Source organism: Microcaecilia unicolor, chromosome 5, assembly GCF_901765095.1.
Source record: "Microcaecilia unicolor chromosome 5, aMicUni1.1, whole genome shotgun sequence".
In the NCBI taxonomy this organism is placed as follows: Eukaryota; Metazoa; Chordata; class Amphibia; order Gymnophiona; family Siphonopidae; genus Microcaecilia; species Microcaecilia unicolor.
Window position 1 is genome coordinate 348981456 of NC_044035.1, and position 12445 is coordinate 348993900.

Genomic DNA, 12445 nt, shown 5'->3' on the forward strand with positions numbered 1-12445 from the left:
ACATCCTGCACGTACAACGTGCAGGACATCAGACTCACAGAAACAGAACGAAGCCTTGCAGATCAGCCAGCAACGCGGTCACGCCGGAAGAAGAGGACTTCGGCTGGCGGGGGTTGGGGTCCCCCGCCAGCAAAGGTACCCGACGGCAACAGCGGCAGTGGGGGAGGGTTGGTGGCAGCGGGAAGGAGGAGATCGAAAGGGTTGGCGCTGGGGGGAGGGGTCAAAGTTGGTGGTGGCAACGGCTGTGGTGGCGGGGGGGTCAAAAATGGCGGGGGGGGGGGGTGACGGCGCTGGGGCGGGGGCTAAAATGTGCCCCCTCACCTCGGGCTCTGGACCCCCCTCCCGCCAGTCTGGCTACGCCCCTGCCATGCACTATAGAACAGTACACAGCCAGACGAGTGCCAATTAACATCAGTAATTGGCAGTTAGCACCCAATCACTGATGTTAACAGGCTTGCTACTCAATTCACTTGTACACACATCTTGGGTGTGAGCACAAATTTGGTCATGCGACTGGGCACCATCCCCTGAATTCTATATAGTGCGCCTAGAAATCTGCGCCAAAATCACCGCAGATTCTATAACATAACAAGCTAATGAGTGCCGATAACAGCAGTTAACAAGCAATAATGAGCACTAATTGGCACCGATTAGAATTTAGACGCACAACTCAATAAGCGTATTCTGTAACACTGTGTGCTGAACTTCTAACGCACACAGGCAAAAAGGGGCATGGTTATGGGCGGGGAAATGGGCATTTCATGGGCGTTCCGAAATTTAGGCACCTAGTTATAGAATATGGCCCAGTGCCCCTGAGTCTATGTGCAGGGATTTACACCAAGTTTTCATTGGTGTAAATAGATGTGCATAGATTTAGGTGCTGAAATATAAACTAAGCGTATTCTATATCGGTGATTATAGAATACGCTTAGTCGGCACTGATTTCAGCACTGATTTCTAGGCGCCTTATATAGAATGTCCTCCCATATGTAGAATCCAGAGGTTTGTGCACAGTATTATCTAACTATATAAATGACAGGTGACCGACTCACCCACAAATGCGCAGTAGAGAGTAGCTGTACTGTGCATGCGCGGCACATCACAGGTCTCTCCTGACGTCAACTGATCATAACCACAACACCTACTACTACTTATCATTTCTAAACCGCTATACTAAACGTACGCAGCGTTATACAGCGACCCTCCTCTCTCCCCTGCCCCCCTCCAGCCACTCATGTCCAGCAACTGCCCTCTCTCCCCTGCCCTCCCTCTCGGTGGCCATTTTGAAGAGCGATCCAGCAGCGGGGGAGAGTCAGCGCCGGCAGAGGGCAGGCAGGCAGGCAAGACTGGGGATCTTTCCTGCCTGCCCCGAAGAATTCGCTGGACAACCTGGGTGGCTGGAGGGGGAGATAGGGGAGAGAGGACAGTCGCTGGACATGGGTGGCTGGAGGGAGGGCAGGGGGAGAGGAGGGTCGCTGGACATGGGTGGCTGGAGGGAGTCGCTGGACATGGGTGGCTGGAGGGAGGGCAGGGGGAGAGAAGGGTCACTGGACATGGGTGGCTGGAGGGGGGCAGGGGAGAGAGGACAGTCGCTGGACATGGGTGGCTAGGGGGGCAGGGGGAGAGGAGGGTCACTGGACATGGGTGGCTGGAGGGAGGGCAGGGGAGAGAGGAGAGTCGCTGGACATAGGTGGCTGGAGGGGGGCAGGGGAGAGAAGGGTCACTGGACATGGGTGGCTGGGGGGGGGGCAGGGGAGAGAGGAGAGTCGCTGGACATGGGTGGCTGGAGGGGGGGCAGGGGGAGAGGAGGGTCGCTGGACATGGGTGGCTGCAGGGGGAGAGGAGGGTTGCTGGACATGGGTGGCAGGAGGGGGGCAGGGGAGAGAGGAGGTTCGCTGGACATGGGTGGCTGCAGTGGGCGCAGGGGGAGAGGAGGGTCGCTGGACATGGGTGGCTGGGGGGGGGCAGGGGAGAGAGGAGGGTCATAATATATAAAAGTGTACTGTAGACATCCACTCTCATTTCTTGCTTTGGCTATTTCATTACATTTTTCACAACAAAAATGTTGCCCGTTTTAACGGGCTTTACGGCTTGTCAGCAAATAATAAAACATGACCTTTCATGTTTTTTTCTGCTTGTTTTTGTTTGATAACAAGATATAATGATAAAAGGATATGTCATTCTACAGTACACATCCAAAAAGGTCAGGAAACAAACCCCAACATAGTCCAAGTGAGAAACCAAGCAAGAGCAGGGGTAGACCAAATAACCTCTGACGGCCAGGTGAATCAAACACAAATTTTAATTGGAAAAGCACCATATTTACAGGACCCAACACGAGATCATGTTTCGGCGGAGACAACTGCCTGCCTCAGAGGTCACATTCACTGTATGTCACAAATGATGATCATTGAAAGATAAGCCATGGCAGTGGCGTAGCCAAGGGTGGGCCTGGATGGGCCCAGGCCCACCCACTTTGGGCTCAGGCCCACCCAGTAGCAGCACACCTATGATGTGACTGGCAGGGATCCCCAAGCCCCACCAGCCGAAAACTCCCAACAACTGTCCATCGTGCATACCTTGTAAATAGCAGATCTTTGCCTGCAGCGAGCAACGACTGATACGTACTATTCGCACCAGCCCCACAGCCTTCCCTCTGATGTAGTCCCACCTATGCAGAAACAGGAAGTTGCATCAGAGGGAAGGCTGTGGGGCCAACATGAGCAGTGTGTATTAGTTGCTGCATGCGAGGGAGGGAGGATGTTTGAGAGACCAAATGGCATGCAGGCGAGAGAGGGAGAGACCAAATCACTTGTGGGACAGGGCAAAGTTCTTCTGCCCACCCATCCTGGGCCCAGGCCCACCCAAAATTGGGTGTCTGGCTACGCCGCTGAGCCATGGGACCCTCTACAGCATGAAATGTAATGGTGCTCAGTCAGAGAGTGCTTATACCAAAGAAACAACTGTGAAAAGGCAGCACTGTAAATATTATACTAGACCTTAACATACAAATATAAGTACATAAGTATTACCATACTGGGAAAGACCAAAGGTCCATCAAGCCCAGCATCCTGTTTCCAACAGTGGCCAATCCAGGTCACAAATACCTGGCAAGATCCCAAAAAAGTACAAAACATTTTATACTGCTTATCCCAGAAATAGTGGATTTTCCCCAAGTCCATTTAATAACATTCTATGGACTTTTCTTTTAGGAAGCCGTCCAAACCTTTTTTAAACTCCGCTAAGCTAACCGCCTTTACCACATTCTCTGGCAACAAATTCCAGAGTTTAATTACACGTTGAGTGAAGAAAGATTTTCTCTGATTCATTTTAAATTTACTACATTGTAGCTTCATCGCATGCCCCCTAGTCCTAGTATTTTGGGAAAGTGTGAACAGACGCTTCACATCTACCCGTTCAACTCCACTCATTATTGTATAGACCTCTATCATTTCTCCCCTCAGCCGCCTTTTCTCCAAGCTGAAGAGCCCTAGCCGCTTTAGCCTTTCCTCATAGGGAAGTCGTCCCATCCCCTTTATCATTTTCGTCGCCCTTCTCTGCACCTTTTCTAATTCCACTATATCTTTTTTGAGATGCGGCACCACTTAGGAATAAACTCCACATATTCAAAACAAAATTGCAAATATCAGACGCCAGCAGGTGGACTCGGAGAATCTGAACACAAAAAGCATAACCCAACAGTAGTTGGCAAGAGTTAGGAAAGCAAGAAGGTAATCGGTCTACAATATCCACTGTGGAACAAAAGACAAAGAGCAGCCCTTCCTGAAGAAAATGTAGTCCTTTTTTTTTCCCTGTTCCAAATGGACCCAGGAAGATACACACTGATCCATGTTGAGGGAGTGTTTAGATTTGCACCAACTGGTATTGTATGCCCCTGATGCAACCTGTATTCTAGGCGAAACATGGCCATGTCGGGCATATGAGAGTGTATCCTGGGAGCATTAATAATGACTGCATTTTCTTCAGCAAGGTCTGCTCTTTGTCTTTTGTTCCACGTTGGGAAGAGTTATACATGAGGGCTTGAGTCTGTCAGGAAAGGGAAAGTGTAAGGAAGTGGAGGAGTGGCCTAGTGGTTAGGGTGGTGGACTTTGGTCCTGAGGAACTGAGTTCAATTCCCACCTCAGGCACAGGCAGCTCCTTGTGACTCTGGGCAAGTCACTTAACCCTCCATTGCCCCAGGTACAAATAAGTATCTGTATACAATATGTAAGCTGCATTGAGCCTGCCATGAGTGGGAAAGCGCAGCGTACAAATGTAACAAAAATTAATATGCCACCTTTCTGTGGTACAACCAAAGCAGTTTAAATATTGTTTACAGGTACTTATGCAAAACTCTCTAAAAATATGTTTAACAAAATGAGGCCAAACCTGGTATGAGGAAAAGACCAACAAAAACATGCTTTAAGTTCAAAAAAAGGGGCTAGATTGATCTGGGGGTTCTTGAGAAATAAGCTCCACAAAAAAAAAAAAAAATGGCCCAATGCATTTTTATGAGAGAAGCTGCACACAGACAGAATTTCATCAGCCATGACCTGCATGCTTTCCCCACTTGTTTAATTCATCACAAGTCTTTGAGGCAATCATTCATTTGCTTCTGTCATTATTTTAACTTTCTGAAAGACGACTTCCCTCCTCTCAGCGTGCACCATTCTTTATACATTTTAGCTTACAGGCAGATCTTTCTCTTTTATTCCAACCTAAAAAACGTTGCTGGGCAATAGTCAAGCACATGTGGGACCAAAGAGACCAGAAAAGTCAAGGTGAAGCCATAACTATTAATAAAGCAGGAAGAGGGATGTTGCACAATGCTTCTGCTGAAGGCTTCATTGGCTTGTGTGAGAAGAATCGGAATAAGGCATTTATAAAATTGTACGTCTCTTGATAATTTTGTGCTGATGAGGAAGGAGCAGCCGGGATTGGTAGTCTAGACTTTTATTTCTGAAGGCCTAAAATAAATCTGGTCGCCTTTTGCCCTACTCCCTAGTGAACAAGTTGACACTTCAAAGCAAAGTTCTAAACAAATGAATTCTGTCATTGTGAGGAATGGGTGCCAGCTCATGGTCTGCTTCCACTGAATGTATTTCTCCTTGAAGGAGGCCTCTATTACACCTGCCTGGAGAAGCAGCTAAGAATTCTGCATTTTTCTGAGTATTCTGAACCCACTGAAAAAAAAAAGATGTTAGGAAAGCTGAGAGGAAATGCAGCCCTAGTTCATGGTTTTTTTTTGTCCCATTCCTTTGATGGAGACATGAATAGTCATAATCCTGGGTCACAGTAGCAGCCAAAGCTAGACTTACAGGGTCATTTCTGTAAAGTTGCATGCAGTAAATTTCCACCTAGTGCACAAAGTTGGACACGTAAGTTATAGAATAGTGCAAACCCCTGAAGAAAACAAACATTTCCCTAAATGACATGGGAAACGACATGAACCAAAAGAGCTCCTATCCGTTTCCACATACAGTTCAAACTCCTCTTATTGACCTATAAGTGCATTCACTCTGCAGCTCCTCAGTACCTCTCCACTCTCTCTCCCTACATTTCTCCACAGGAACTCCGTTCACTGGGTAAATCTCTCTTATTTGCACCCTTCTCCTGCACCGCTAACTCCAGACTCCGTTCCTTTTATCTTGCTGCACCATATGCCTGGAATAGACTTCCTGAGCCGGTACGTCAAGCTCCATCTCTGGCCGTCTTCAAATCTAAGCTAAAAGCCCACCTTTTTGATGCTGCTTTTAACTCCTACCCCTTATTCACTTGTTCAGAACCCTTATTTTATCACCCTCACTTTAATATTCCCTTATCTCTTGTTTGTCCTGTTTGTCTGTCCTAATTAGATTGTAAGCTCTGTGGAGCAGGGACTGTCTCTTAATGTTCAAGTGTACAGCGCTGCGTACGTCTAGTAGCGCTATAGAAATGATAAGTAGTAGTAGTAGTGTTTGGGATTCTGGAATCTTGCTACTCTTTGGGATTCTGCACAGAATGTTGCTATTCTTTGGGATTCTGGAATCTTGCTACTCTTTGGGATTCTGGAATCTTGCTACTCTTTGGGATTCCGGAATCTTGCTACTCTTTGTCCTTATCCCTTATGTGTGCTGTTTGTCTGTCCTGATTAGATTGTAAGCTCTGTCGAGCAGTGACTGTCTCTTCATGTTCAAGTGTACAGTGCTGTGTACGTCTAGTAGCACTATAGAAATGAAACGTAGTAGTAGTGTTTGGGATTCTGGAATCTTGCTACTCTTTGGGATTCTGCACAGAATGTTGTTATTCTTTGGGATTCTGGAATCTTGCTACTCTTTGGGATTCCGGAATCTTGCTACTCTTTGTCCTTATCCCTTATGTGTGCTGTTTGTCTGTCCTGATTAGATTGTAAGCTCTGTCGAGCAGGGACTGTCTCTTCATGTTCAAGTGTACAGCACTGCGTACGTCTAGTAGCGCTATAGAAATGATAAGTAGTAGTAGTGTTTGGGATTCTGGAATCTTGCTACTCTTTGGGATTCTGCACAGAATGTTGCTATTCTTTGGGATTCTGGAATCTTGCTACTCTTTGGGATTCCGGAATCTTGCTACTCTTTGTCCTTATCCCTTATGTGTGCTGTTTGTCTGTCCTGATTAGATTGTAAGCTCTGTCGAGCAGGGACTGTCTCTTCATGTTCAAGTGTACAGCGCTGCGTACGTCTAGTAGCACTATAGAAATGATAAGTAGTAGTAGTGTTTGGGATTCTGGAATCTTGCTACTCTTTGGGATTCTGCACAGAATGTTGCTATTCTTTGGGATTCTGGAATCTTGCTACTCTTTGGGATTCCGGAATCTTGCTACTCTTTGTCCTTATCCCTTATGTGTGCTGTTTGTCTGTCCTGATTAGATTGTAAGCTCTGTTGAGCAGGGACTGTCTCTTCATGTTCAAGTGTACAGCGCTGCGTACGTCTAGTAGCACTATAGAAATGATAAGTAGTAGTAGTGTTTGGGATTCTGGAATCTTGCTACTCTTTGGGATTCTGGAATCTTGCTACTCTTTGGGATTCCGGAATCTTGCTACTCTTTGTCCTTATCCCTTATGTGTGCTGTTTGTCTGTCCTGATTAGATTGTAAGCTCTGTCGAGCAGGGACTGTCTCTTCATGTTCAAGTGTACAGCGCTGCGTACGTCTAGTAGCACTATAGAAATGAAACGTAGTAGTAGTGTTTGGGATTCTAGAATCTTGCTACTCTTTGGGATTCTGCACAGAATGTTGCTATTCTTTGGGATTCTGGAATCTTGCTACTCTTTGGGATTCCGGAATCTTGCTACTCTTTGTCCTTATCCCTTATGTGTGCTGTTTGTCTGTCCTGATTAGATTGTAAGCTCTGTCGAGCAGGGACTGTCTCTTCATGTTCAAGCGTACAGCGCTGTGTACGTCTAGTAGCGCTATAGAAATGATAAGTAGTAGTAGTAGCTTTCGTCGCCCATCGCTAGTAAAAATAGGCACATTTTGCATGTGTTTTATAATATATGCACATATGTGCCAATCGTACCCCCATCTCTCATATTCTCAGAGAGTGGAAGCACCCACACCTGTATCTCATAAAGGGGGTCCTTTCAGTAAAATACATTATATTTTGCAGTTATAGTGCCTTAATACAAGAAATTAATATGCAGTAAGTGCACAATTAACACAGAAAATATTTGGGGACATGCCCAGCACGTCCTATGCAGAACCCACGTTAAAATGTTCATTAACATACGGTACTCTGCTTGCAATTGAGGTGGATGTAATTAGCATCTCCTATTTAGGAGTGGCTAAGTACTCAATTGTATACCCTGGAGGAAAGGAGAAACAGGGGTGATATGATACAGACGTTCAAATATTTGAAAGGTATTAATCCACAAACGAACCTTTTCCAGAGATGGGAAGGCAGCAGAACTAGAGGGCATGAAATGAGATTGAAGGGGGGCAGACTCAAGAAAAATGTCAGGAAGTATTTTTTCACGGAGAGAGTGGTGGATGCTTGGAATGCCCTCCCGCGGGAGGTGGTGGAGAGGAAAACGGTAATGGAATTCAAACATGCGTGGGATAAACATAAAGGAATCCTGTTCAGAAGAAATGGATCCTCAGGAGCTTAGCCGAGATTGGGTGGCAGAGCTGGTGGTTGGGAGGCGGGGATAGTGCTGAGCAGACTTATACAGTCTGTGCCAGAGCCGGTGGTGGAAGGCGGGGCTGGTGGTTGGGAGGCGGGGATAGTGCTGGGCAGACTTGTACGGTCTGTGCCAGAGCCGGTGGTGGGAGGCGGGGCTGGTGGTTGGGAGGCGGGGATAGTGCTGGGCAGACTTGTACGGTCTGTGCCCTGAAAATGACAGTTACAAATCAAGGTAAGATATACACAAAAACTAGCACATATGAGTTTGTCTTGTTGGGCAGACTGGATGGACCGTGCAGGTCTTTTTCTGCCGTCATCTACTATGTTACTATGTTACTATATTGTCAGTATGCATTATGAGCCACATACTAACTCCAGTATACTCTCCATGGCCATTCTCTGCCCATGACCTGCCCAACCTACTACTCCCTAACACAAAATGCTCTTCATATCTGAATTAGCACGCGCTAACGTCTAAAATAGTGCAAAACCAGTTAACACAGTTTACTAAAAGTACTCCAAAGGTAAGTGATAAGTGTATGTGCGCCTACATTTTATGCGTGTATATCTTCAGGGCAATTTCTTAGGAGGTTACTTGAGTATGTAAATGCAGTTCCACATTTCGAAGTCTCTTATAGAAATGACCCCCTTAATGAAGAGCTTGGCATAATGGGTGTCATTTGATAACAAGGTATGATCATGTCTCTCCGTTATTCATCAAACACCATTGCCTTCCCATTAATAAGCGGATCATCTACAAGTTTCTTCTTTTGACTTTTAAGACTCTCAGAACTGGCCTGCTTTCCTTACCTCTCTAATCTTACTATTCCATATATTCCGACACCCGTGGCCACGCCCGCTTTTTGGTAGCATGCATTAGAATTTACGTGCACCACTTTACAGAATATAGTCAGTAAGTAGGGCGTCTAAATTATAATTAATGCCAATTAGTGCTGATAATTGCCAGGTCAAGAAGGATGTGCCCGAAATGCACGTGCATGCCTAAGGCTTCTACTGCTGAGGGGGTTTAGGGATGTGTGTCCCTGCCGTCACGAGGACCATGAGTTCGTCATCAGGTTAGGGGCATCTGTGCAGCTGGACAGTGGTCCCCTGTGGTGTGGTAAGTGCGGTGGCCGTGACATCTATTACTGGGCACCTTCAAATTACACACCATTAGTGTTCTTAATGTTCAGAATACCTAAACTTTCATGGGTAAACGTACCAGTGGCATAGCCATGGGTAGGCCCTGAAGGGCACAGGTCCATCCTGCAGCAGCGCACCTACAATGTGGCTGGCAGGGATCACCCAGCCCTGCCATCTGAAAACTTCTGCCATCTCTCCTCCTTCCTCTTACTGTCTTACCTACCTATATGTTCCATCTTCCGCAAAAGCTTCCGCAAAGCTTCCACAAAGCTTTGAAAACGCACCTCTTTAACAAAGCTTACAAAAGTCTCCATCAATGATACAACTCTTCCCCCAATTCACCCAAACACACCTAAACACAAGCTTCCACTCAACTACCATCTCTCTTACCTCTGCTTTTGATCAATTGTATTTAAATTAGGCACTGTCTTTATCATAACCTACTCTGTAAGCCACATTGAGCCTGCAAAAAGGTGGGATAATGTGGGGTACAAATGCAATAAATAAAAAATAAAAATAAATCTTTGCTTATAGCCTACAGCCTACCTACACTGTCAATTAAAATGTTCTATTATTTATTGTGTTCACATTGCAGGGCTTTTTTTTCAGGGGGTACTTGGGGATACTGAGTACCGGCACCTTTTCCATTGTCTGCTAAAATTGACCCATGGAACCCAAGTTTTAATGAAAGAGCTCAGGCTCTACACACCAATTCTGCCTTGTCATAGATTCTGTGACTGGTTGCAGGGGGCCTGGCTATTGTGGGGTGGGTCCCTCAGTGATCACCCCACCCCTGAAGGGTGGCCTCGCATTTGAGTACCGGCACCTTTTCCAATGTCTGCTAAAATTGACCCATGGAACCCAAGTTTTAATGAAAGAGCTCAGGCTCTACACACCAATTCTGCCTTGTCATAGATTCTCTGACTGGTTGCAGGGGGCCTGGCTATTGTGGGGTGGGTCCCTCAGTGATCACCCCACCCCTGAAGGGTGGCCTCGCATTTGAGTACCGGCATCTTTTCCAATGTCTGCTAAAATTGACCCGTGGTCCCCAAGTTTTAATGGAAGAGCTCAGACTCTACACAGCAATTCTGCCTTGTCGTAGATTCTCTGACTGGTTGCAGGGGGCCTGGCTATTGTGGGGTGGGTCCCTCAGTGATCACCCCACCCCTGAAGGGTGGCCTCCCATTTGAGTACCGGCACCTTTTCCATTGTCTGCTAAAATTGACCCATGGTCCCCAAGTTTTAATGAAAGAGCTCAGGCTCTACACACCAATTCTGCCTTGTCATAGATTCTGTGACTGATTGCAGGGTGGCCTGGCATTTGAGTATTCACACCTTTTTTGCTAGAAAAAACTGAACATAACGGCTAATAAATCAATGCAAATAAAAAGTACAAGGTTATATCTCTTTTATTGGGCTAACATGATACATTTTTTGACTTGCTTTTGGGAGTAAAAACCCCCTTCCTCACGTCAAGACAGAATGAGCAAAAGAAAAATACCTAGACTACTGCAGCAAACCCTGCACTAACTTCTTTGGTTTCCACCCTACTCATCAGCCAGTTAAATTACTGTAATTCCTTGTATAACAGCCTGTCAGGCTGATTGCTGCATCGCCTCCAGCTCATACAGAATATAGCTATTAAATTGATTGAAGAAGCGCACAGATTCAACAGAGTTTCCCTTCTGCTCAGGGAAGCTCACTGGCTTCCCATCACCTATTGCACTAAATTTAAAGGGGTTGAGATACTGTCCAGCTTATAATCGAAAGAGAAAAACGCCTATATTGCGACCCAAATCAGGAGATGGGCGTCTTTCTCCCGTGGGCGCCCAAATCGGTATAATCGAAAGCCGATTTTGGGCGTTTCCAACTGCAATCCATCGCAGAAACGGGTAAAGTTGACGGGGGCGTGTTGGAGGCGTGGTGAAGGTGGAACTGGGGCGTGGTTATCGGCCGAGGGGAGATGGGCGTCTTTAGCTGATAATCGAAAAAAAAGGCGTTTTTACCGCGATTTTGGGTCACTTTTTTTTTACCCTTTTTTTCACAAACAGGTCCCAAAAAAGTGCCCCAACTGACCAGATGACCACTGGAGGGAATCGGAGATGACCTCCCCGGACTCCCCCAGTGGTCACTAACCCCCTCCCACCAAAAAAACCCCACTCTACAAACTTTTTTTCCAGCCTGCATGCCGGCCTCAAATGCCGTACCCACCTCCATGACAGCATAATGTGTTCTATCCTCTGACACCCTTTCCCTGGTTCTGATGTGGCTCTCGGGTGAGTGTGACACCTTTTCTGTTATGCGCACTGCAGAGTCACATCAGCAATGCATTGTGGTGGGTGTAGGGTATTGGGCTCTGTGATTCCACTAGCTTGTGGCAAATGCTCACGATGTTGGTAGTTGGTAGGCTCTTCTCCCATGGTGCTTTTCCCCCTGCCTACTGGATCAGAGTGTGCCCTGTTGTGTTTCCTGTTGTAGTCCATGCGGTAGTGGCCATTTTTGTAAGCCAGTTTTAGTTCCCTTTCATGTGTTAGCCACGTTACAGAACTTAGTTCTTCCCTTGAATGTTGCTGAAAGAGGGCATTGTACACCATTCTGCCAGCTCTGACCTACTGCTCATCTCAGTACCAGGGAGACTCGTTGCCAGTGGGGCACATCCTCTGATCTGCAGTTAACTGTGAGTAAGCGTGCTTATTCCAATAAAGGACGTTTTCGGAGAGATTAGTCTTCAGGTGTCAACTGGTGTGCCAATGTTATATAGCAGCAACAAGTCCTAGAGGCCTGCGTGTATGCAGGTCCCTGGAGCACTTTTAGTGGGTACCGCAATGCACTTCAGCCAGGCGGACCCAGGCCCATCCCCCCCTACCTGTAACACTTGTGCTGGTAAATGGGAGGTCTGCAAAACCCACTGTACCCACATGTAGGTGCCCCCTTCACCCCTAAGAGCTATAGTAGTGTTGTACATTTGTGGGTAGTAGGTTTGGGGGGAGGGGTGTTCGGGGCTCAGCACCCGTGGTAAGGGAGCTATGCATGTGGGAGCGTTGTCTGAAGTCCAACGCACTGACCTCTAGGGTGCCCAGTTGGTGTCCTGGCATGTCAGGGGGGCGAATGTACTATGAATTGTGGCCCCTCCCATGAGCAAATGGCTTGGATTAGGACGTTTTTGA